This window comes from Heteronotia binoei, chromosome 16 (assembly GCF_032191835.1).
Source record: "Heteronotia binoei isolate CCM8104 ecotype False Entrance Well chromosome 16, APGP_CSIRO_Hbin_v1, whole genome shotgun sequence".
Lineage (NCBI taxonomy): Eukaryota > Metazoa > Chordata > Lepidosauria > Squamata > Gekkonidae > Heteronotia > Heteronotia binoei.
In genome coordinates, this window is record NC_083238.1 from 18,763,506 (window position 1) to 18,787,798 (window position 24,293).

The 24,293-nt window shown below is 43.2% G+C and overlaps 3 non-coding genes across 3 annotated transcripts; all 3 read right to left on the reverse strand.

Annotated features, from left to right (window-relative positions):
* Positions 1-7,074: 7,074 nt before the first annotated feature.
* TRNAT-GGU (transfer RNA threonine (anticodon GGU)) lies at positions 7,075-7,146 on the reverse strand. Its single transcript has one exon. It is a non-coding gene; the product is annotated as a tRNA-Thr (tRNA).
* Positions 7,147-7,473: 327 nt separating this feature from the next.
* TRNAT-GGU (transfer RNA threonine (anticodon GGU)) lies at positions 7,474-7,545 on the reverse strand. Its single transcript has one exon. It is a non-coding gene; the product is annotated as a tRNA-Thr (tRNA).
* Positions 7,546-7,606: 61 nt separating this feature from the next.
* TRNAI-GAU (transfer RNA isoleucine (anticodon GAU)) lies at positions 7,607-7,678 on the reverse strand. The gene has a single exon. It is a non-coding gene; the product is annotated as a tRNA-Ile (tRNA).
* Between the last annotated feature and the right edge of the window lie 16,615 nt (positions 7,679-24,293).

The window sequence follows — 24,293 nt, forward strand, 5'->3', positions numbered from 1 at the left end:
AGGGTAAATCTGAACAACCAACTGGGAACTAAAAAAAAAAATTAGGAGTTTCTCTTACAGTAGATGGAATGTATCTTTAAAAGCCCATAGGAGGTGATTCATTCACGAATGTATATCACTTTATTTATTTATTTATTTATTTAATGGACTTATATCCCGCCCTTCTCACCGAAGTGTCTCAGGGCGGCTTACAACATAATGGTTCATATAATTCAATTTAAAACGTTTACAAATGCAATTAAAACCATAATTAATAAAACAAGATAAAATAAAACCAGCGATCTATAAGAGCATTTTTGTTCCATCCAGGGATGTTCTCAGTATCAGTTAGGTGTTATAGGCCTGCCGGAAGAGGGCTGTCTTACAGGCCCTGCGGAACTGCCCTAGGTCCCGCAGGGCCCGCACCTCCTCCGGCAGCTGGTTCCACCAATAAGGTGCCGCTGTTGAGAAGGCCCAATCCCTGGTGGATTTTAGACGGGCCTCCTTTGGCCCGGGGACTACCAGCAGATTTTGTGAGCCGGAACGTAGTACTCTCTGGGGAACGTGTGGGGAGAGACGGTCCCTAAGGTAGGCAGGTCCTAGGCCATATAGGGCTTTAAAGGTACTGACCAACACCTTGTACTGGACTCGGAATATTACTGGCAGCCAGTGCAGATCCCGGAGCCCTGGCCGAATGTGCTCCCATCTTGGGAGCCCTAGTAGCAGCCGGGCAGCAGCGTTCTGCACTAACTGCAGTTTTTGGGTCCGGCACAAGGGTAGCCCCATGTAGAGGGCATTACAGTAGTCCAACCTCGAGGTGACCGTAGCATGGATCACTGTTGCTAGGTCGTCGCGCTCCAGGAAGGGGGCCAACTGCCTCGCCCGCCTAAGGTGAAAAAAAGCGGACTTGGCAGTGGCTGCTATCTGAGCCTCCATCGTCAGAGAAGGCTCCAATAGCACCCCCAGGCTCTTGACCCTGCCCGAGGCTGTCAGCGGCGCGCCGTCAAAAACTGGCAGGGGGATTTCCCTTCCCGGGCCGCAGCGACCCAAGCAAAGGACCTCTGTCTTCGCTGGATTCAGCTTCAGCCCACTCAGCCTAAGCCACCTAGCCACTGCCTGTAACGCCCGGTCCAGATTTTCTGGGACGCAGGCGGGCCGGCCGTCCATAAGCAGATAGACACACATTTCCATGTGTGAGCAAGCTGTCATATATGTAGCACCACAGGCAAAAATTTCCAAATATTGTACTTTTCCAACATCTACAAATACAGTACTTTCCCATTAAGTCAGCTTGCACATTCAGCTACTGTTCATATACAGTAGTCAAGTGTAGATTAATCAAGTTGTGTACTTAAATGTGTAAATCATGCATTAGGCGGCAGTTCTGTCATAGGTCTCTGTGACACTGTGACCTTGTGCCTGGTAACGGGGGCTCCAGATGAATGCGCAGAATATTATGCATGTTTTCCTTGTGTGGTGGTTGTGAAAGGTGAGGCAAAGGTTTTTACCACACTATTTTACTGCACATGTATAGGCAGTCAGAAAAATAAATAAATTCTATAACTTGGTCTCTTTAGCAGTTAACCTCTCCCCCCACCCCCACCCCAGTTGGGTCCTTAGATCACAACAGAAACCTGGTGACTTTTGGAGATGAGCTAGTAGGCTATATCCTCAAAATTATGCTCCATTTCTAACTGTTTTAGAGTGTTATGGTCCCTTGGAAATAGCCTGGGATGCAGTATAGGGAGGGGACTACATCTCAAATGGAAACACCTATTAGTATTGTTTAAAGCCTTTTGTATGACATGAGGGTTCCTTTCATTCCTACAAGAGCACCTTTAAGTACAGACCTGACCTATATTACATAAATTATGATCACAAGTTTACAATGGGGTGTGCAAAAAAAATGATATTTTTCAATTTTGGGTACATTGAACCAGAAAAATATCAGTACTTTCCTATATTCCTGAATTCCTGGTATGTTTTTGGATTTTTCAGAAATTCTGATTTTTTCAGCTCCATTATTCCCTATGGGGACCATTATAGTCAGTGATCCCCATAGAGTATAACAGAGAAGTGATTCCAGGGTATCTGGAGCTCTGGGGGGCTGTTTTTTGAGGCAGAGGCAGCAGATTTACAGCATTGCTGCTGGTACCTCTCCTCAACGCCCCTCTCCCCAAGTTTTTTAAAAAATGGACAAGGGGGTCCAATTCTATGGGCCTTCAAAGAAGGTGCCTCCCCCATCCTTCATTGGTTCCAATGGAGGGGCAAAAGAGTTTAAAGATATTGTGGTCTCTTTAAATGCCTTCTCTAAGCCTTGACTCTTGTGAGTGAACTCGAAAGGCATTTAAAGGGCTCTCAGCCCTTTTACAAGTGTCTAGTTCATCCAGAAGGCATTTAAAGACTATAATCCCTTTAAACACCCCTTAACTTTGACTAACTGGTCCTGAAGAATCCTGAATATTTTTTTGGATTTTTTGAGCTTGGCCATTTTAGATAACTGAAAAAATTGCCAAAACTGAAAGAATAGTCAGAAAATACCGATAAGGTATTTTCCTGAGATTTTTTTCAGCTTGGATTTAGCCGAATGCACACCCCCTTAATCTGCAAATACAGAGAGGATTAACCTAAAATGGAATCCAATTAGCGTCAACTGCATGAACATGTTTTAATGAATGAACCAGTACGAACCAAAAAGACGACTTTGTCCAAGCCCATTGGGCTTTCTTCGTCCTATACATATGCATACGTACATTAGATCAGACTCTCCGACATGGTATCCGTGGGCGCCATAGTGCTCGCCAACACCTTTTCTGGTGCCTGCCAAGTGTTTTTAGAAAGCGGTTGGGTCTGGTGGGGCTTTTTGCCCAGCAATACTTCCGACTGAGCACTGATTTGATTGGCTCTGCGGATTTTTAAATATGTTGCTTTGGCCGCAGCTGCCACTGCAGCACCAGGATCCTCTGTGCGACTGAAGGGAAACTGCAGATCCGTTTTGTGGCTGGCTGCATTTCCGGTGGCAGCTTTTGTGTGGCTCTGCCCACCACAGGTTCAAAAATGTTAAGGCTCCTGCATTGGATCCTCCTTTCTCATGCCACATTTTATGTTGCTTTACACCTCTATACTGTTGGACAGCAGTTTGGGATGCAACACAGGGAAGCTCTTGAGGGACCCCCTTTCCCTAAAAAAAAAATCTGCTAGGCACAGTTTCACAGTTTGGTGATTTGTAGCCAAGATGGTTAATTAAAATCACACTTAAAACATTGCCCATAATGTCAAGCATGTTATTTTTATGCATTATTGAATTCTGATTGCTATTACTGCAGCCGCTCTTTCCCTTCCCATAGCTGCATATCAAAGCTAAGAGCCCCCTTTACTTTCTCACCTCCCTTTTCCTTTTCCCACCTTTGAGTAGCAAATGTAGGAATGCAGTGACTTTGATGATAGAGGAGAAGGAGGCGCCTCCCTTGAACAATTCCCATTCATTACTTATCAACAGTAACAAAGAATGCATAGGACCAAGGGAAGTTTTAACCGCAAAGGTAGTAAGCGGCATAGTTACCATAGTTCACACATCCTTGTTATGTCTCCAAGCTGTTTTCCCTATGCTCTTTGATGTAATCCTTAAAACACCATGCTATAGTCAACTCTGTATCACTTTCAAGGTGTTCCACCATGAAGCAGCAATGGATTATCAATAAACTGAGACTTTGTATTCAACAACTGCTCGGTTAATTGAAACTCCCATGCTTGACACATAATATGTATAACACAAATATTTTCTGTTGTTTTGGGGGGTTGGGTTTGGGTGGTTTTTGTTTTTTCAAATCAAGGTTTTGATAAGCCCTATGCATCTATAATAATTAGGATACATATATGTTTATTTAAAACTCTCAAAGACAATTATTCTTAGACATACAGGGGGGTTTCTTTGCAGAGAGAGAGTATACAAAAGTGGATACTCTTAAAAAACAATCATCTTAATGGCTGGTTTGTGAGGCTTTTCATCCGCAGCTTTACAACAATACTCTCTGATTACATAAAAATTTGGCAAAATATGAAATCTTGTCACATTTCCATGCTTAAAATTAACAGTTCCTCAAGTCTCAATGTTAATGGCTAGATTTTTTTTAAAAAAAATCCCATATTATGCCTTGAAAAGATAATTTCTGCTCTGTAAAAGGCAAAGAAAAAAGACTATTGGAAAAATAAAAGATTAGTGCGTGAATAGGGTGAAAATTAAATCGATCTCAGAAGACTGAAAAGATCAGGGAGAAGAGAGAAAATGAGTCCACTTTACTACATTTCTGAACAGAAAGTAATTCATAATGCGTGTGTTATAATGAATAATGGCAAGCTCTGATTAGATTATTTCACACTTCAGTATGAACTCAAAATGTATGATGAACATTTGTAGTTTAACCTTGTGCTGTTTTCAGGACGATATGGTTTTTATTTTATGTTAGTTTCTTAGAACCAAAAAGTAGCACATTAGAGAAATATGCACCACGTTTACTTCAACAGATAGATGTCATTAAAATCCCTAGGAGAGGATTGTGCATTACTTTCATGTGCAAAGTGGACTAGAGACCTGTATTTCCGGGCCACCTGTCCTTACAGTTATATGGCAGACCTCTTTAAAACAGAGCAATTTTTCAAAAAGAGTTTTGGAGATGAGGATATGTGACTGCTTTCTGAAGGAAAGTTTGGAATGGGGGCAGGGAGGGCACTGGGGGGCAATTGTGTTGATAGCTTCAGAGAGCCAGCCATTCCAGCCTCCCACCAGCTCATTGAGCAAATTACCAGGGGTTATGAGGTCCCACAGAGAATTCCAGAATCCATCAGGATCCATGAGTCTCTATGGCCGAGCATAAATTCGCTCACCACCTAAATGAGGAGGGTTTGGAATGCGCATCTGGGCCTTAAGGACCAAATGGTTAAACCATGGCACTATATCAGTCTGTATCTAATCCACTCTGTCTCTATCCCACGGCATCAAGTCACTGGTCTGAAAGGAGTCTACCTCATCAACATGGACATTAAGGCCCCCCAGAATAAGTAGTGTGGGTTACTCCCATGCCCAGGAGGAGGCAGCCTCCAATAGATCTGGCAGGGTATCTGCTGGTGCATTAGGTGGTCGGTTCACCAGCCAGATAGCCAAGCTCTCCTCCCTCACACCAAGCCAACACAATCCATTTTTTGCCCCTCAAGATAGTCTTTTAGGGCAAAGATCTTATTATATATGGGCCTGGCATTACACAGCACCAATGTCAGAGAAGGGTACTGTTCCCTAACCCCGCAACCAACATTCCTTAGGTTGGAACAAAGACAAGGAGGGTGAGCATTCCCACATCTCCATCTCCTTCTTAAACCAGGTCCTGTCCCACCACTGTATCTCCCTTTTCCCATAATGACTGGGATCCCCAGCCCTTGCATAGTCCCTCCTGCAAGATCTTCCAGAACCTGAGGTCCTGCCCAGACCTGCACCAGGCCCAAGAGCTACAGATCAAAGCTGTTCCAAAAGCCACAACTTCATGGTCTGGGAGAAAGCAGTGATATCTGCATGTGCTGTACAATCTATGACTGGAGTCATGGCTATATGACTGGAGTTAACTGGAGAGCCAGTTTGGTGTAGTGGTTAAGTGTGCGGACTCTTATCCGGGAGAACCGGGTTTGATTCCCCACTCCTCCACTTGCACCTGCTAGCATGGCCTTGGGTCAGCCATAGCTCTGGCAGAGGTTGTCCTTGAAATGGCAGCTGATGGGAGAGCCCTCTCCAGCCCCACCCACCTCACAGGGTGTCTGTTGTGGGAGAGGAAGGTAAAGGAGATTGTGAGCCGCTCTGAGACTCTTTGGAGTGGAGGGCAGGATATAAATCCAATATCATCATCATCATCATCATCATCATCATCTTCTTCTAAGAGCTGAAAGTGGTTTCGAAACAGGTAGAAAATGAAAGTCAGCACAGACATTTTCTTAGGGTCACTATTGATATCTTAAGCAGGACAGGACTCTTGAGAAGACTCCAGTAGCTTCACTGTTGTCTTCATTTTATTTATTAAAGCAGTTTTATAGTCTTTGTAGTTCTTAAACATCTGGTGGGATTGTTTACATGAGCATTTATTGGGTAGGCCAGCTGCAACGACATCTGCATTGATCTCTTTGTCATAGCATTTGATATTAGTATAACTGTGAAAAAAATACGTTAATTTCTGAATCCTTGTTGTAAAGGATTTAATTTTCCCCAGATTTCTGAGGAAGGATATCTGATTTATTTGAGATGTCCTGTTCTTGTCTTCCTCCAGCCCCAAAAAAGCCATTAGCCCAAAGAGGTAGCACTGATTTTTTCCCCCACTCTATTAGGTTTCAAATCCTCAAAAACAATACATTATTTCCAAACACAATTGCCCCTGTTCTGTGCCGCTTCTCTAGTGCAGAACTGCCACTTCTACAAAGACCTTGGTTTTTCCTACTCTCCCCACTCCCAGAAAACCCCATGAAGTTAATTTTATGCCTGTCTCCTGACAGTGACATGTAATGAATTCACTTATGAACACCTAAGCCACACCATCTGTTCTGTGGCACTAGACATTTAATCTGAGCAGTTCATTCCATCTCTGCCGTTACGATGATATACACTTGTCTCCAAACTGCACAAGGCCATGTTTGCTACTAAGAATTAATCATAATCGCAGATCCCGAAGCTGACATCCTTCTAGTCATCCTTCGTTAGCAAAGAACAGTTCGCGTCGTGAAAATGTTATCTTTCTGTTACTTAGGTATTTTTCAGTGGGGAGTTGGAGGGGGGGGAGCTGTAGGTGGTATTTAAAGGTGGGAATCTCAATCTAAGCACAGCCATTTTTGTTTGGGAGGAGTAAGGGTACTGGCAGCAGCCAAATGTAATACAAACAAACCTGCCATAATGGAGGCGCTTATTTTCCAAATTTTTCTTTCTTGTTCTAGGGAACATATGAAGCGGCCTTATACTGAATCAGACCCTTGGTCCATCAAAGTCAGTATTGTCTACTCAGACTGGCAGCGGCTCTCCAGGGTCTCAGGCTGAGGCTTTTCACACCTATTTGCCTGGACCCTTTTTGGAGATGCCAGGGATTGAACCTGGGACCTTCTGCTTACCAAGCAGATGCTCTACCACTGAGCCACAGCCCCATTCATGGCTCTCCAGGGTCTCAAGCTGAGGATTTTCATGCCTACTTGCGTGGACCCTTTTTGAAGATGCCAGGGATTGAACCTGGGACCTTCTGCTTACCAAGCAGATGCTCTACCACTGAGCCACAGCCCCATTCATGACTCTCCAGGGTCTCAAGCTGAGGCTTTTCACACCTACTTGCGTGGACCCTTTTTGGAGATGCCAGGGATTGAACCTGGGACTTTCTGCTTACCAAGCAGATGCTCTACCACTGAGCCACAGCCCCATTCATGGCTCTCCAGGGTCTCAAGCTGAGGATTTTCATGCCTACTTGCGTGGACCCTTTTTGGAGATGCCAGGGATTGAACCTGGGACCTTCTGCTTACCAAGCAGATGCTCTACCACTGAGCCACAACCCCATTCATGGCTCTCCAGGGTCTCAAGCTGAGGATTTTCATGCCTATTTGCATGGACCCTTTTTGGAAATGCCAGGGATTGAACCTGGGACCTTCTGCTTATCAAGCAGATGCTCTACCACTGAGCCACAGCCCCATTCATGGCTCTCCAGGGTCTCAAGCTGAGGATTTTCATGCCTACTTGCGTGGACCCTTTTTGGAGATGCCAGGGATTGAACCTGGGACCTTCTGCTTACCAAGCAGATGCTCTACCACTGAGCTACCGTCCCTCCCCAAAGGCAACTGTGCATGCAAGTTGGATCCCACCTGGATCCCACCTTTGTTGCCACTATAATATAGTGGGTCCAATGTGGTAAAGAGGCAAGGTGGCAGTAATCATAGCTCTTTTTATTCAGCACAGCATAGTACAGGGCTGCACTCTAAGACTGACTACTGGTCCAATAGGGCCAACTGTATATATATACTCAAGGTTGCCATGCTAGTATGCTATTGGACCATTCAAACCAGCAGGGAGCCTGTGATTGGAGCAGGACAGCAGGGATTTGAATCCCGCCATCCATTATTCCTGAGTCCCCAAGCTCAGTCCTACAGACTCCAATTGGCCCGGCAAGAACACCATACATTGTACACATTTCAGATCACATATGCAACACAACCTGAAACCATTTGCATTTTGTAATACTTCTTGCTGAACACTTGATTATATTCGTAACTTGTCTCAATAGAGCCAGCATGGTGTAATGGTTAAGATCTATGGACGCCAATCTGGAGAACCAGGTTTGAGTCCCCATTCCTACATATGAAGCCAGTTGGGGGACCTCGGGCCAATCACAGTTCTCTCAGACTCTCTCGGCCCCACCTCCCTCACAAGCTGTTTGTTGTGGGGAGAGGAAAGGATGGAGATTGCAAGCCACTTTGAAACTTCTTAGGGTAGACAAAAGCAGGACATAATCAACTCTTTTCCTTATCTACTTTCCTGTAGCAAATGAACATAAACTGAGTTTCTAAGGGCAGGTAGAATCTTGTCTTACACTTGCATTGTATGTTTAGGTCTTTACGTTCCTTTATTTTCTCTTTAACTTGCTGTTAATGGGTATCTCCAAGCTGATCAGATAAAGGGGGACCAGTGAGTTAGAAAGCAGGGGAGGGTGGAAGACCCAGCTCCATACTTGTCTCTCTTTCACTCATACACAACCCAGTTCCTGATTCTCTGAGGCCCCAGGATTCCAGAGTGGCTGGAAACAGGAGGGGGGAAAGAAGGATGATCCCTGGTGATCACGCTGGCTATTGTAGAATTGAATTTCAACCCAGGGGGCCAGGAGAGAAAAGGTTTCCCAGAGATGGAAAGCAGAGCCTCAGATGTGACATCTTGGGAGTTGTGAGTGTGTGAGAGAGAGTGAAAGACGGAGAAGCATGATGCCAAACGTGACATCAGGAAATCAAAGTTCCCAAATCAGCTCAAAACCGAGGGGAAGGAACAGCTTCAGCTTTCCTCCTTGTGCTGTCTTCCTGAACCCAAAGAGCCTTGGAGGGGCCTGTTTGCCCCACTGCAGGGTTCCACATATACAGAATACCACACATGGAACCCTGCAGCAGAGGAAATATTTAATTCATGTATTCTCCACTTCTCTTCCCGATGGTGCTGGGGTAGTAACTGTAGCTGGGAGTGTCACTGCCATGGCCTCCAGGAATGCCTTTGCTGCTTTGTGCTACCCACATGCTCTTCCCCTACACTACTAGACAAGAAATGCCGCTGAGAGCATTTGTGATAAAGCACTTGCCAGCAAGCAAGGTGGCTGTGGACACCAGGGTCGTTTTCGCACTCACCTTCTGCCGGCGCGACCCCCCTCTTCACCGCGCAGGATCTGCGCGGATTTCGCACTAAATGCTGCGGAGCAGCCAGAAAAGCCGGAAGCTCCCATCGCAAAAGCCGCGCAAACGCCAAACTGCTTTTTGGCGGTTTCAGTTTGAGCGGCTTTTGCGCCGGGAGCTTCCGGCTTTTCTGGCTGCTCCGCAGCGTTTAGTGCGAAATCCGTGCAGATCCTGCGCGGTGAAGAGGGGGGTCGCGCCGGCGGAAGGTGAGTGCGAAAACGACCCAGGAGATACTGGGTGGGAGAAAGCTGCAGAGAGCCCTATCAGGGTATGTTGATGCTGGCCAGGTTAATACACCAGGGATTGAATTTGAAAGCTTTTGCTTTCAGCAAATAATCTATACTCTCACTGAACTCTGTGGTCTCACATCAGGGAGTGACTTTTGGGTGGTTTTAAGAAAAGGCCTTCTCTGCACATATGACAGACATGAGCCTATCTATTTATTTTTTTAATCCAATCTGTTAGTTCTAATTTGACTCACAGGAGACTAAAGCTAATTCAAATAGTAGTGGGAAAGTTCAATATGAAATATTACTTGTGGTTTTCACCTGAACTGGACCCAGGCATGGTTTCATCGATAACATTTGGCAACTGGAGGGAAAGGAGTTAGACATAGTGAAGACATGTAGCAAGTTTGAGCAGAACAGAGGGCAGAATACTGTAATGGTTAGAGTGTCAAAGAGTCAAGTTCAGTTTCCCATAATGCCATAGAAACCCATTGGTGACCTTGGGTCAGTCACTGTCTCTCAGGCTAACCTACCTCAAAGCATTGTCGCAAGGACAGAATAGAGAAAGGAAGACCATGTTCAGTGTCATAAGCTCATTGCAAAAAGGACAGGTACAAAAATCTATTATAATGGACATTACCGGATTAGAAATTGAATCCTTTATCCTTTTCATGTCAGATAAACAAGAACAAAAAAATTGAATCTTTTATCCTTTTTCATGTCAGATAAACAAGAACTCAAGCTGCCTCCTTTTCTTGTTTCTCCCTGCAAGATGCTCTTTGTCCCTCCGTTGCCTCTCCTCCTGTTTGGTTCACTTTAAAATAATACGATGTGGTAGGACTTCTCAAGGAGGTCTGCATTAAAAGGAAATGATGCTGGTTTTGCAGCATTATCTTCCTTGTGGTGAATATGAAGAGCCAGGTTTTGGCACATCCTCTCCCAGGGCTATGAAAGAAACAAGTGGCAAGTTCTGCTGATAGTTGACCTCATCTTTGAGGCACAGATTGTTACATGAACTGTTGAAATGACGGCTTGGATCTTTAAAAGCCAGTTTGGTGTAGTGGTTAAGTGTGCGGACTCTTATCTGGGAGAACCAGGTTTGATTCCCCACTCCTCCACTTGCACCTGCTGGCATGGCCTTGGGTCAGCCATAGCTCTGGCAGAGGTTGTCCTTGAAAGGGCAGCTGCTGTGAGAGCCCTCTCCAGCCCCACCCACCTCACAGGGTGTCTGTTGTGGGGGAGGAAGGGAAAGGAGATTGTGAGCCACTCTGAGACTCTGCGGAGTGGAGGGCAGGATATAAATCCAATATCTTCCTCTACCTCACAGGGTGTCTGTTGTGGGGGGGGCAGGAAGGGAAAGGAGATTGTGAGCCGCTCTGAGACTCTTCGGAGTGGAGGGCGGGATATAAATCCAATATCTTCATCTACCTCACAGGGTGTCTGTTGTGGGGGAGGAAGGTAAAGGAGATTGTGAGCCGCTCTGAGACTCTTCAGAGTGGAGGGCGAGATGTAAATCCAATATCTTCATCTACCTCACAGGGTGTCTGTTGTGGGGGGGAAGGTAAAGGAGATTGTGAGCCTCTCTGAGACTCTTCGGAGTGGAGGGCGGGATATAAATCCAATATCTTCTTCTTCTTCTTAAAATCTCTTGAAGTGAATGCCATGTCTAAAAATAGCACCTTGGGCTAGTTTTCTAACTGCATTCCTTTCTGGCATTTTAGGGGAGGTTTGTCTCAAGAGGGTAACCGATTTTATCTAAGGTCAGCCAGTGACAAAATCGTTAGCTCGGTTCTGTCATTTCTGGCATGAAAGGGATTCTTTCAGTGCCGTATCTGTAATCAGTAGAAGCTGCATTCGGAATAATAATTTTGAAAGACAAAATATTCTCTCTGCTCATTTTGATGCCTCCTGCCCATTTCCTCACGGTCACTCTTGTAACGCTGTCAAATGCATGATTTAACTAACAGGGTAGTGAATGTGAGAAGATTTTAAATCTCCAAATGGAAGAAAGTTAAAACAGCATTTTAATATACAGTTTTAATACAGTATGAGCTCTTGGCAGCTGATCAGGTGGGTACACTTCACCTTTTCCAAACAGAGAGCTCTTAATTAAGAAAAGTGGATTGGCTGCTGTCTTGGTAAATACGTTGCCCTTTGGAGAGCATGTGACTTTGAGAATGGCAAAACCCAAAGGAGGCTGATCCTTTAATAGGGATTATGCTATCTGTTTAATAATTTACAGACTTTTCCTCAGGAAATTTGACACATAACCTATTAGAATTGTGTTCCTATAGCTGATACAGTCATGTGGGGAGGACATAGTATATCCACCATAAGTGTGCCAGTTTATATGGCCTGTGTAATGTTAGAACATGGTTGTGTTCAGACATCGCTAATAAGCTTCTGATATACATGGATGAATTTCCATTGCTTCGTCAACAAACGTTTGTATTTCTGAAAATCCCTGATTATCTGCACATCTATTAATTATGTTCAGGTTTTCCCATAAAACTAGTACTTAGCAAAGTACTACATTATATATAGACACCAGAAGACACCAGAGGGATTTCTTTTTTGGGGGGAGGGGGTATGGAATGTTGAAAAAATTGAGAACCAGAATTTTATTAGACTAGGAATAAGGCCTGTTGTGGAAAATACAATGGGCTCTAGAAAGAGGCTGTGGGTGAGTGTCCCCACTCTTGCTGTCTTCCCACCCATTTGCTCTCCACAACCTTGGTGTCTTCTGACCCACTCAAGCCAGCCATTTTCTGTAGGGGGAATTGATCTGACTTCAGCTTTACATCTCCTCCCCTCTCTCTCTACATCTTCTCTCTAGGAAAAGGACAGTTTTCCTCCACAGTTTGGACCAAAGCAGCTCGCATCATTCTTCTCTCCCCCTTTTGATCTGCAAAATAACCCTCTGAGAGAGGTTAGGCTGAAAATCCGTGAGTGGTCCGAAATCACAATGGACCAAAGCAGGAGGGAAGCAACTTCAGCAGGGTATAATGACACAGAGTCCACCCTGCAAAGCAGCCATTTTTTCCAGGGACCTGATCTCTGCCATCTGGAGAGCAGCTGTAATTCTGAGTGATCGCCAGACCTCACCTGGAAATTGGCAGCTATAGTTTCCCATGAGGAAATAGCTAGTTTGGAGGGTGGAGTCTATGGCATTGTACCTGTTTGAGATCCTACCCTTCCTCAAATTCCAGGTGTCTATACTTCACTAGTGCCTGACCTTGAGGCCAGTGGAAACAACTTGAATAATAAGTTCCCAAGATAAGCATGCAGAGTGTCACGTTCTCAGGATGCAGGCAGGCAGGAGTTCAAAGGTCAAAGTTCAGGAAGTCGGGCAGGAGCCAAGTCACCAATCAGAATCACAAACCGGAATCAGAAGTCAATGTCCAAAAGCCAAAAGGTCAGGGTGCCAAGGAAATCAAGGAGGTCAGAATCAGGAAGGAGCATGGATGCAAGCCAGAGAATAGACTTGTTGCTTCCACAAGGTTACCAGGTCCTGGGTGGGAGTTATATAGGATCCTCAATCAGCCTGCTCTTTGGGTGGCAGTGACTCTGCTAGAACTCAGGGCTGAGAGATCTGAAGCATCGGCGTGCCTCATGTCTTTGCTCTGAAAGTTCTTTCCAGAGCCTGCTTCAAACTCTTGAGATGGGAGGAGGAGCGCTTGGAGGAGATTGATCATCAACAGCTGACACTGGTGCCTGGAGAGTGATTGATGAGCCAGCTGCCATTTGTTCAGCTGAGGAACTGACTGGCAACTGTTCCAGGTCTGTTAACCCTTCCAGCTCCCCCTCATCAGGACTCATGTCACTGAGGGATGAGCTAAGCAGAAATTCACCCAGGCAAAATGGTTACATTATAAAAAACATGGCAAGAGGAATACAGAGGGTTTACTCTTGACAGGTTGACTCTATGGCATTATATTCAGCTGAAGCCACTCCCCTCCCCCAACCCTGCCTTCCTCAAACTGCACCACAAAATCTCTAGGAATTTCCCACCAACCTGGAACTGGTAACCCTAGTAAGTACTGAGCCCAATGAGTTCTCCCTCAAAGGCCAAAAGAGACCTAGAAATGGCCTCCTTCCCACATCTATTTTAGTTCAAGAACTGTTGGTTGCATTTTACTGACAGAAGCAAACTTGGTTGCCTAGCAACAGCTACTGCCTAGTAGTTTCCGCAGGGGTCCATTGCTCATCTGTCCTGGAGCTGGCAGTGGACTAGGGAGAGAAATGGACCCAGCCAGTGGTGGTTCATGGGACAATGGCTGATATGGTACATACCACAGCCAATTAGAGAGCTGGAAAATGCCGGGATGTTAGGCTTTTGTATATATAAGATGTGCCAGAGAAGAGGAGAGGTTGAAAAATTCTTCAAGTTCTGTAGAAAATGGTCAACGTTATAAACCACTCGATGAACATCTATGGCCTACTCTGATATTCTGTAAAATACAATGTTCCACAATACATTTACGATGTATGTATGATAAAAGTATGCAAAAGGACATTACCGATCCTAGTTTTCATAACTTAGTATTAAAGCATTAGCATTGCTTTAAAAATCAGTTGATTTTGGATTATCTCACAACTTTCTAATGGATAAATATACTGTCAATCAATCAATCAATCAACCTTTAATGGCATGTAAAAACAGGTTAAAAGAACAATGGGTTGAAAAACAGAAAATAGGTTAAAATACTGGACATCAGGATTAAAGTACATTTACATAAGATCACAGTTAAATGGGACAACAAAACTGTTCCTTGTCTTGGCGAATCATTTTGGCCCAGTACAGAAATAAGGCAGTGTTTACAGTTATGTCATGAGTAACATCCTTCAAAAGAAACTGGACCTTATCTGGATCAGCCAGACCCATCTTATTTAAAAGAATAGGATCCAAAAATCGACCACGGATACTTAGATAAAAAGGACAATACAGGAGAATATGTGAAGTGGTTTCAATAGATCCAGACTTACATGGACATAGTCTGGCCGGGTAGGGTATGTTGTGATATCTACCATATAAAACTGCTGATGGCATAACATCAAATCTTGCCAATGAAAAGGCACTATGCTGTTGAGGACTTTGCAAAGAATAGAGATAGGAAGCCATATGGCCAACATCAAACGAGAGCCCTAGACTCACGGGAGAACAAGTTTTATTAGCGGCGCTGTGGAGGTTTTGTAATTCAATATCCAGAATTCTGACTTTAATCATACGAAATGCCTCTGTTTGTGAGAGCATGGATAATGACTCTAAAGATAAACCAACAGTGCTAATCTTTTTCTCGATGGAGTCTAGCCAATTAGAGTAACTAGATTCTGAGAGCATTTGAAAGATAAGACTGGAAGGATCGAAGTTATAGTGTATTCGCAACCAATATTTAACAGTTAAGATCCATGCCCTAGTTTCAAGTGGGACCTGCCCCGATTCTAGGCATAGGGCTGCATAAGGCACACAACATGGCATTCCCAAAATTTTACGAAGAAATTTGGCTTGGATGCGTTCCAAGGAATAATCAAACGCACCAATCCATAATGGCATACCATATAGTAGTTGTACACATGTTTTGGCCTTAAAAACTTTCAGAGCAGCCGGCACAAATTGATTTCCCTTATTGTAGAAGAAACAACAGAGAGCCTGGGCACTGGCCTTAGCCATATTAGTTGCAGACCTTCGCTGAACAGTCCAAGATGCATTGTATTGGAAATGAATACCTAGATACTTAAAGTGTCTAACGTGCGCTATTCTATTTCCATTAAAGTCCCATTTGAATAATTTCCAAGTTCTTGAGAAGACAAGAATTTTGTTTTTTTCAAAGTTAAGTTGGAGCTTATTAGATTCAAAATACTCAAGACAGCGGCTAAAAAGACGCTTCAAACCCACTCGCGTGCAGGACATTAGTAAAGCGTCATCTGCATACAGTAACAGTGGCACGTGAGTGGAACCAAGTTTAGGGCTATGACCGTCAGTGCCAGACAATATCAGTGCTAGATCATTAAGGAAAAGGTTAAATAAGGAGGGGGCTAGAATGCAGCCCTGCTTAACACCCTTATTAGATGGAATTTTTGCTGTTAACTTTCCAGCTAGAGAGCATTTAACCTGGCAAGTAGTTGAGGTTTGCAATTTTCTGATAAGAAAAAGTAATCGCTTGTCAATATTCATTTTATTCAATTTGTCCCAAAGTAAGTCTCTATCTATGGAATCAAACACTCCTTTAAGATCGAGGAAGGCAGTATATAACTTAAGCTTGGCCTTCCTAGTATATTTATTTACTAGATGGGACAAGATAATACAGTGATCCAGTGTGGATTTCCCATGGCGAAAACCCGCTTGTTCTGGCCCTAGGATTTGTTGTTGTAACATCCATGCAGTAAGTTTGGCTAACAGGTGCTTGGCGTACAACTTGCCAATTATAGAGAGGAGGCTAATAGGTCTAAAATTTGAGGGGGATGAACAGTCACCCTTCTTGTAGATTGGCACTATTACTGCATTTGTCCAGGCCTCGGGCATTAAACCAGTTTTATCGACCATTGTAAAAAGGGCAGCAAGTAAGGGAGCCCACCAATCCGGGTCTGATTTTAGGATTTCAGGGGTTATCACATCTGGACCAGGGGCTTTCCCAGCCTTTAGTTGGACAATTAATTCCCTTGTCTCATCAGAATCTACAGGGGGCCAATCAGGTAAATCACTCAAACAAAAATCAGACGGTTCTAAAACACTTCTACCTTCCTCATAGAACACTGTTAGGAAATGTTGAAACCAAACATGAGGGGGAATAAGGGACGCGAGGGGAGCTTCCCTGTGGAGTGCACCAGAAACTATGGTCCAAAATTGTTTTGAATTATTCAAAGTTGCCGCTTGTATCAGTTGCTCCCACTGGCCATTAATATAATCATTTCTCTTTTTTTTTTATGAGTTGCAGAAGCTGAAGTTTAAGATCGAAAAAACTAGTAGGAAGGGCAACAGCCTTAGATTCTCTATAATGGCTGTAGGTGACACGTAATAGTTTTTTCAGGTTCCTACAATCCCTATCAAACCAGGGATTTGAGAGGCTTTTCCCTAATTTATTCTGTGAATTCCTCCAAGGTTCTGAATTTTGGTTCAATGAATCAATCATATGTGATATTAATAAACTGTAGGATTTAAGAGTTTGTAGTGGATCATCAGCACAAAGTATTAGGGACCTGTACTCTAGAGATGGACTAGAGTTAAACAGTAGTTGGATTTTTTCATTTAATGCGGAACCCCTATGAATTCTTAGTAAAAAGGCTGACTCCTCACTCTGGACTGGCACAGAAGGCAAAAGGTTTAAAGGAGAGTCGACTTTAATAGTCAAGATTAAAGGAAAATGATCACATATTTAATGGATAAATATACTGTAAGGAGAAAGGTGCACTGAACTATCTTGACACACTGAACTATCAATGATACCTTCTGTGAGAATAAAACCCAATAGCTGGAAATAGAAATGGCTGCTCTGACTTGTGCATTATGAATTTTAACTGGAAGTGTCGTTGTTGTTGTTCTTCTTCTTCTTCTTCTTCCTTTCACTGGAAGGAAAAGCTTCCTTGCCTTGCTGATGAATTAATGGCCAATATCAATGTGTTATTCACAGCTACAATGCACTTAGCATAAGTGAATCATACAAAAAAAGAGAGTGGGTAATATATTGGATTTTATGAATCATGAGCACCATCCCAGGTTATGCTTCCAATTGATCTGAAGAACATCCTTTTTGCTGAGAACTGTTGAATTTCCTGGTTTATCTCTCAGTTGTTTTAAAAGGGTATCTGCCTAAAATGTTTGATAGTCTATATATGTGTCTCAGAATCTTTTGGATCATAGTTCAGTGGACACAATGCTTTGGTCCTGTCCTGCTTGGTATTAACCCTTCCTTCCCAGAATCATAGTCCTGTCACTGTGCAAAATGATACTGTGGCATGTAAACACCCAAGCTTATTCTCATGAACAACTGCAGTCTCTTTGCATTCAATAAGAATCTGGATAGCCCTACATTAGGCACTTTGTTGTTTAGTCGCACAGTTGAGTCCGACTCTTTGTGACCCCATGGACAAAGTCACATCAGACCCTCCTGTCTTCCAGCATCCTCCGAAGTCTGCTCAAATTCATGTTTGTTACATCAGTAACACAGTCCAGTCATCTCATCTTTTGCCGTCCCCTTCTTCTTTTGCCTTCTGTCTTTCCTAGCATCAGGATCTTCTCCAGTGAGTGCTCCCTTCTCATTTGGTGGTCAAAGTATTTGAGCTTCAGCTTCAGCACCTGACCTTCCAGTGAACAGTCTGGGTTGATTTCCCTTAGGACTGACTGATTTGATCTTCTTGCAGTCCAAAGGACTCTCAAGAGTCTTCTCCAGCACCACATCTCAAAAGCATCTATTCTGCACTCAGCCTACCTTATGCTCCAGCTCTCACAGCCATACATTACTACTGGGAATACCATCGCTTTGACTATACGGACTTTTTATTATACTGCCCAGATTCATGATAGCTGTCCTCCCAAGGAGCAAACATCTTTTAATTTCATGGCTACAGTCACCATCTGCAGTGATCTTGGATCCCAGAAATGTGAGGTCTGTCACTACTTCCATGTCTTCTATTTGCCAAGGTGTAATGGGGCCAGATGCCATGATCTTAGTTTTTTTGATGTTGAGTTTCAAGCCTACTTTTGGGCTCTCCTCTTTCACCCTCAACAAGAGGTTCTTTAGGTCCTCCTCACTTTCTGCCATTAGAGTGGTGTCATCTGCATATCTGAGGTTGTTATAACATAATGTCATAAAAATATCTGTATTACTTTCGCTCCTTACCTCTGTGGGCACAAGATATAGCAACTCAATGTAATGTTCATTGGTTATTTATTTTGTATAACACAAAGACAATCTAGGGGTGTCAAATGTGCAGCCCAATGGCCGTATCGGGCCCATGTAGGGTTCCTATCAGGCCCGTGAGCCTGATAGGAACCCTACATTCTCTCTCTTTCTTGCTTCCTTCAGTTATCAGAGACTGTTAAATAAAATATTGCAAGAGTGTTGATCTTTTAAGCATGTTTTATTTAAACTTTTTTTTTTACAAATAAAATTTGTGTTTGTCTGTTTCCTTTATAAATTTTATGTCTCTGCTACCTGGCACTACATTTTATGACATACATGGTCCGACCCAACAAGGTCTCTTTTATGTCAGATCCATCCCTCATAACAAATGAGTTTGACACCCCTGATCTAGGTGCTTCCGAAAATCCTGATGGCTGTTCTCCACTAGGGTTGTTAGACCCCTGCTTTTGTGGGGTGCTTCTCCGCTGTCAGCCAACTGGCTGGCAGAGGGAAATCCCACCCCCAATTGTCTTAAAAATGATGTAACAACATCACCCAGAAGTAACATAATCATGTCACCCACACTGTGCAGCAGCACTCTCGTTTTTGGGCAAAACTCTATGGTAAAATCAACTACAAACCATAGAGTTTTGCTCAAAAACTAGGACATCACCCGCTACATTTGTGACACCAATTGCAGGTGATGTTACTGTGCCACACAAATGAGAGTACCAAGGATTTCCCTGTCAGCTGCCATGTAGGACTTGGCAATCCTATTCTCCACTTCAACAACTGGGATTAATGATATATTGCCTCTGAACATGGAAGTTCTATTTAAGTATCTGGGCTAATAGCTATTTGATTGTGATCTGCCCTTCCCATCATCATCTTGTGACAGCATATTCCTTAAATTAAGTGTTGTTTGAAGAAGTACTTAGTTACATTTCCTGAATCCGGGGAGGGACGGTGGCTCAGTGGTAGAGCATTTGCTTGGGAAGCAGAAGGTCCCTGGTTCAATCCCTGGCATCTCCAAAAAAGGGTCCAGGCAAATAGGTGTGAAAAACCTCAGCTTGAGACCCTGGAGAGTCATTAATGGGGCTGTGGCTCTGTGGTAGAGCATCTGCTTGGGAAGCAGAAGGTCCCAGGTTCAATCCCCAGCATCTCCAACTAAAAAAGGGTCCAGGCAAATCGGTGTGAAAAGCCTCAGCTTGAGACCCTGAAGAGCCACTGCTGGTCAGGGGAGGGACGGTGGCTCAGTGGTAGAGCATTTGCTTGGGATGCAGAAGGTCCCAGGTTCAATCCCTGGCATCTCCAAAAAAGGGTCCAGGCAAATCGGTGTGAAAAGCCTCAGCTTGAGACCCTGGAGAGCCGCTGCCAGTCTGAGAAGACAATACTGACTTTGATGGACCAAAGGTCTGATTCAGTATAAGGCAGCTTCATATGTTCATATGTTCAATCATCTTCAAATCAGTCTGACTGACCTTAAGCCCTTGTGGGAGGGGGAAAGGGAGAGGGGGAAATCTATTGTCTCTGTACTATGCATAATTTCACAAAATGTTGCATTTTTTTATGTCCCCCCCTTTACCCCAAAGTGGACTCAAAGCAGCTTATGTCATTCTCCTCTCCTCCATTTTATCCTCACACCAATCCTGTGAGATGGGCTAAACTGAGAATCTATGATTGGTGCAAATTCACCCAGCGGGCTTCCAAGGCACGAGTGGGGATTTGAACTTGGAGTTCTCAGGTTCTAGTCTGACACGTTTACTACTACACGCTTAACTTGAATATCTGTATATCTGATAATGGTTTTGTCAGTTTGATCTAGTCTCTGACTGTAACAATAAAACTGAACTGAGCTGCTACACCATGGTGGTGTAGTTCTACCATATTCTTCCTTAATTGTCCTTTCTGTACATGAAAAAGTCCCGAATTTTAAAAGCAGAAAAGGCCCTGGATTTTCTGAAGCCCTTTTTAGCACTCCCTCCCCAGTTCTACAGTATCTTTAAGATGCAGTGTCTACAGCTACAAAATATTGCAAATGCAGCTGTATCACAGATTTATATAACAATATAGTGTCCGTTTTATTTTCTATCACATTCCTAGTAATCCTTAAAATGGAATTTGTCTTTTCCACTGAGTTGACATTTTCACTGAGCTATCCACTGTGACCCTGAGATCTCTTTCCTGGTTAGTCACTGCCTGTTCAAATCCCATCAGTGTATATGTGAAGTCAGGGCTTTTCTTTGCTCCCATGTGCATCATTTTAACATTTTATGTCGTGTCATTATTCCTTTCTTTGCATTTACAGACATCCCGTTGCATTTAAGTTAAACAGCTGAGCATTTATGCAGCAAAGATAGTATTTGCAATACCATTACAAAGCTGCAAAAGAAGAGCTTTTATCATACCACAAACTATAAGAATTCAGCATACATGAAATTAACGTGGCCCACTGTCACCAAATATACTGCATATTGAACTTTGCAATAATAGTATATAAATATTTTAGTCTTGAGTTTAACAATTGTCAGTGAAATGTCAGGCTCTAACTGAACATGGTAGAAGGCCAAGAATAAGATAATATCACGCACAATTTCCCCTTCCATGTCTGTAATTGAATCTGGATTCCTTTATTGTATGTGAGAAATGGTTTCCTACCTTCGCAAATAGTTTGATTGCTTTTTAAGAATACCCGAGGTTCTTCAAATCCCTTTTAAAAATGGCGTTATATCAAATATCTCACATTTCCATAACACATAAAAATGCTTTAGTGAAGGCAACTAGCTGGACAGGTCACTGATCTACCCTAGACGTGGGGGGGATGGTGGCTTATCAGACTTCTGCAAATACCTTAGCATTGAGTTTCCACATCAGAGTATTTCTTATTCTGGATTTGACCAGAAAATAGTGGCAAAAGCAACATGTCAGACAGTCTGTTCCACCTCTCCAAGCATAGGATTAGATATAGCTCTGAAGTATACACAATGTAGTAGTTAAGAATATCTGCCTACCACCAGGGAGGAGAAGTTCAAATTCTCGCTCAGTCATAAAACACGATGGGTTACCTTGACCCAATTACTCTTAACAATTCCACAGTAGCAATTGCTCTACCCCTAGGCTTCTGCTTTCTCTTGATCAAGTGACTGATTCCCTACCAGTTGCTGTGTGGCCACATTTTGACCTGCGGCACCCTCCGATTTCCCTCGCATATTCCTGATCCCTAAAAAAACAAGATCAGAAAGATACAGTGGGAATTGTGAGTGCAAACGAAGACTCTGCTTACTCAAGAGTAGTCCATTTGCCTTCATTAGTGAGCTGTCAAAACTTTGAACTGTCACTTGCAGACATTTTGAATGATTGTTTAGTATGTAACTGTACACTGTGTGAGTAAGGTTGCAATTTTATATAAAAGTTGAAGATATTGGTTAGTTAATGCCATTCATGACTATGTTCTTATTGTTTATACCTCGTCTTCCGTTAATCTCCTATTGTTGTACCCACCTGGAGGCTGGCAATCCTATATTTATACCCCACCCTTCATTTGGAGTCTCTTTCCTTTCCTAACCCCATAATAGACACCCTGTGAGGTAGGTGGGGCTGAGAGAGAGAGAACTGCTTATGAAAGGACAGCTCTGTGAGAACTGCGACTGACCCAAGGTTACCCAGCAGGTGCATGTGGAGAAGTGGGAAATCAAACCCAGTTCTCTCAGATGAGAGCCCGTGCACTATGTTTTGCTTACAGATTTCTGTAATCTTAGCTCTTTTTTGCTTTGTGTGAGGAAACAGAAAGAGGCCGGGGCACTTGAAGGAGAGGCCAGCTCCAGGTGCATGGCCAGGGGATAAGCTGTTCCACCTTATTTATACTCATTTACGTTATTTATAACTACTGCAGTGGAAGAGCATGGGGGTCTGTATGTATGCATCGGTCTCTGCTTATTTGTGACACTTTACTTATCAAATGTCTTTTTCTATTGCTTGCGCTGACTTAGAATAATAATAATAATAAACTTTTATTTATACCCCGCCCTCCCCGCCTGGGCAGGCTCAGGGCAGCTAACAAGACATGGTAAAACCATGATACAAATAAAACGGAATACAATAATTAATAATCTAAACAGTAAAATCAATAAAACAGTATAACATTATAGTACAATCAAAATACGTGCAAGCGAAATATGTGCAAGGTGGCTCGGTGTTATTGATATTATCAGGAGTTCCGTCTTAAAAAGCTAATTGGAAGAGGGCGGCTTTGCAGGCCCTACGGAATTGGTTAAGATCCCATAGGGCCCGCACCTCCTCTGGCAGTTGATTCCACCATTGGGGGGCCTTTGTAGAGAATGCCTGTTCTCTGGTCATTTTTAATTTGGTTTCTTTTGGCCCAGGGATTTCTAAAAGATTTTTTTGCAAAAAGATTTCTAAAAGATTTTTTTTACTTACATTGCGTAACCTGCCTTGAGTATCCAGTCTATAATTTGTATTTATTTTCAAGGTAAAAATCAGGGAAAATTAGAGACAAGGTGAAGAGAGGAAAAAGAGAAATTAGTTTACATACAGATAATAATTATTTCTACTAATATGTTCACATATCTCCATTATGGTCTATAAAGAAAATTCTACCGTTGTAATATAGTAAAGTTCTCCCAGATAAGAGTCTGTGCACGTAACCACTACACCAAACTGGCTCTCTGGCTAAATCTGTATAACCAATATGAAAATCTGTAGGAAGGGGGAAAGGTGTGCACTTGCATATGAAACAATATTTGGTGCATTTAGTAATTAGTACAATTATCATCTGCATCCCGCCCCCCAGTTTATTGACAATGAAGGGGTCCTCGTATTTTCTTAATAGCCCTGGTCCATTTTCAGGAAATCTTAAACATGCAAATGAACACAATCACCCGTCTGCCCCCCTCCAGGATAGGCAATAATCAGAGCCCTTGCATTTTACGGGATTTTAAAATGACAACTAACTTGGTTCCACAATGATTGCTGAGCACAGGCAATATGTTTTCTGGGTAAGGATTTTTCTTCTGTTTCAGACACACTTCATTTATAATTTCCTGCTGTGCTAACTCTTTCTGCTGTTATTGTTTGCTTTGGCTTAGCCCTGAAGTATCTTGGGCAGTCTATCAAAAAAAAATTAGTGGTGCATGCTGGATCAGGCCATTTCATTGACTTTGCATGTTTTTCAGCCATGTGACTTGACACTCTTACAGAAAAAAAGTCCTGCCGCTCAACAGTAACTCAGATTTTCATATTGGTTATACAGATTTAGCCTATTATAAGAGATGGCCAGTTTAGATATTACTGAATAATAGTTATCCGTGGCAAATTTCTGTTGCTTCTTATAAAGTATGGTTTTCTCACTGTTAAGAAAACTGGGGGAATGAACCAGTACCATACAGGCAGAGTTGAGTTACAGAAAGGTTACTGTGACAACAGGGTTGCAAGAATCATTAGCTAGCTTATAGGTCTTCCAGTAGTAGACTGGCCTGCAGGATGCCTGGTCTTACAAACAAAGAGAAAAGAAAGCAAGAGAGACATTCAGTAAGCTCTGAGCAGTAAGGAAAAATAAATTATTTCTACCACTAGGATCAGCGTGATGAACTGGATGGACCAGGCGATCATATCTCAGAAGCTGAGCAGGGTCAGCCCTGATCAATACTTGTATGGGAGGCCACCAAGGAAGTTCAGGCTTGCTACGCAGAGGCAGCCAATGGCAAACCACCTCTGTTCATCTCTTGCCTTGAAAATCCTACGGAGTCACCATAAGTTGACTGCCACCAAAGTGAGAATGGATTTAGCACACACT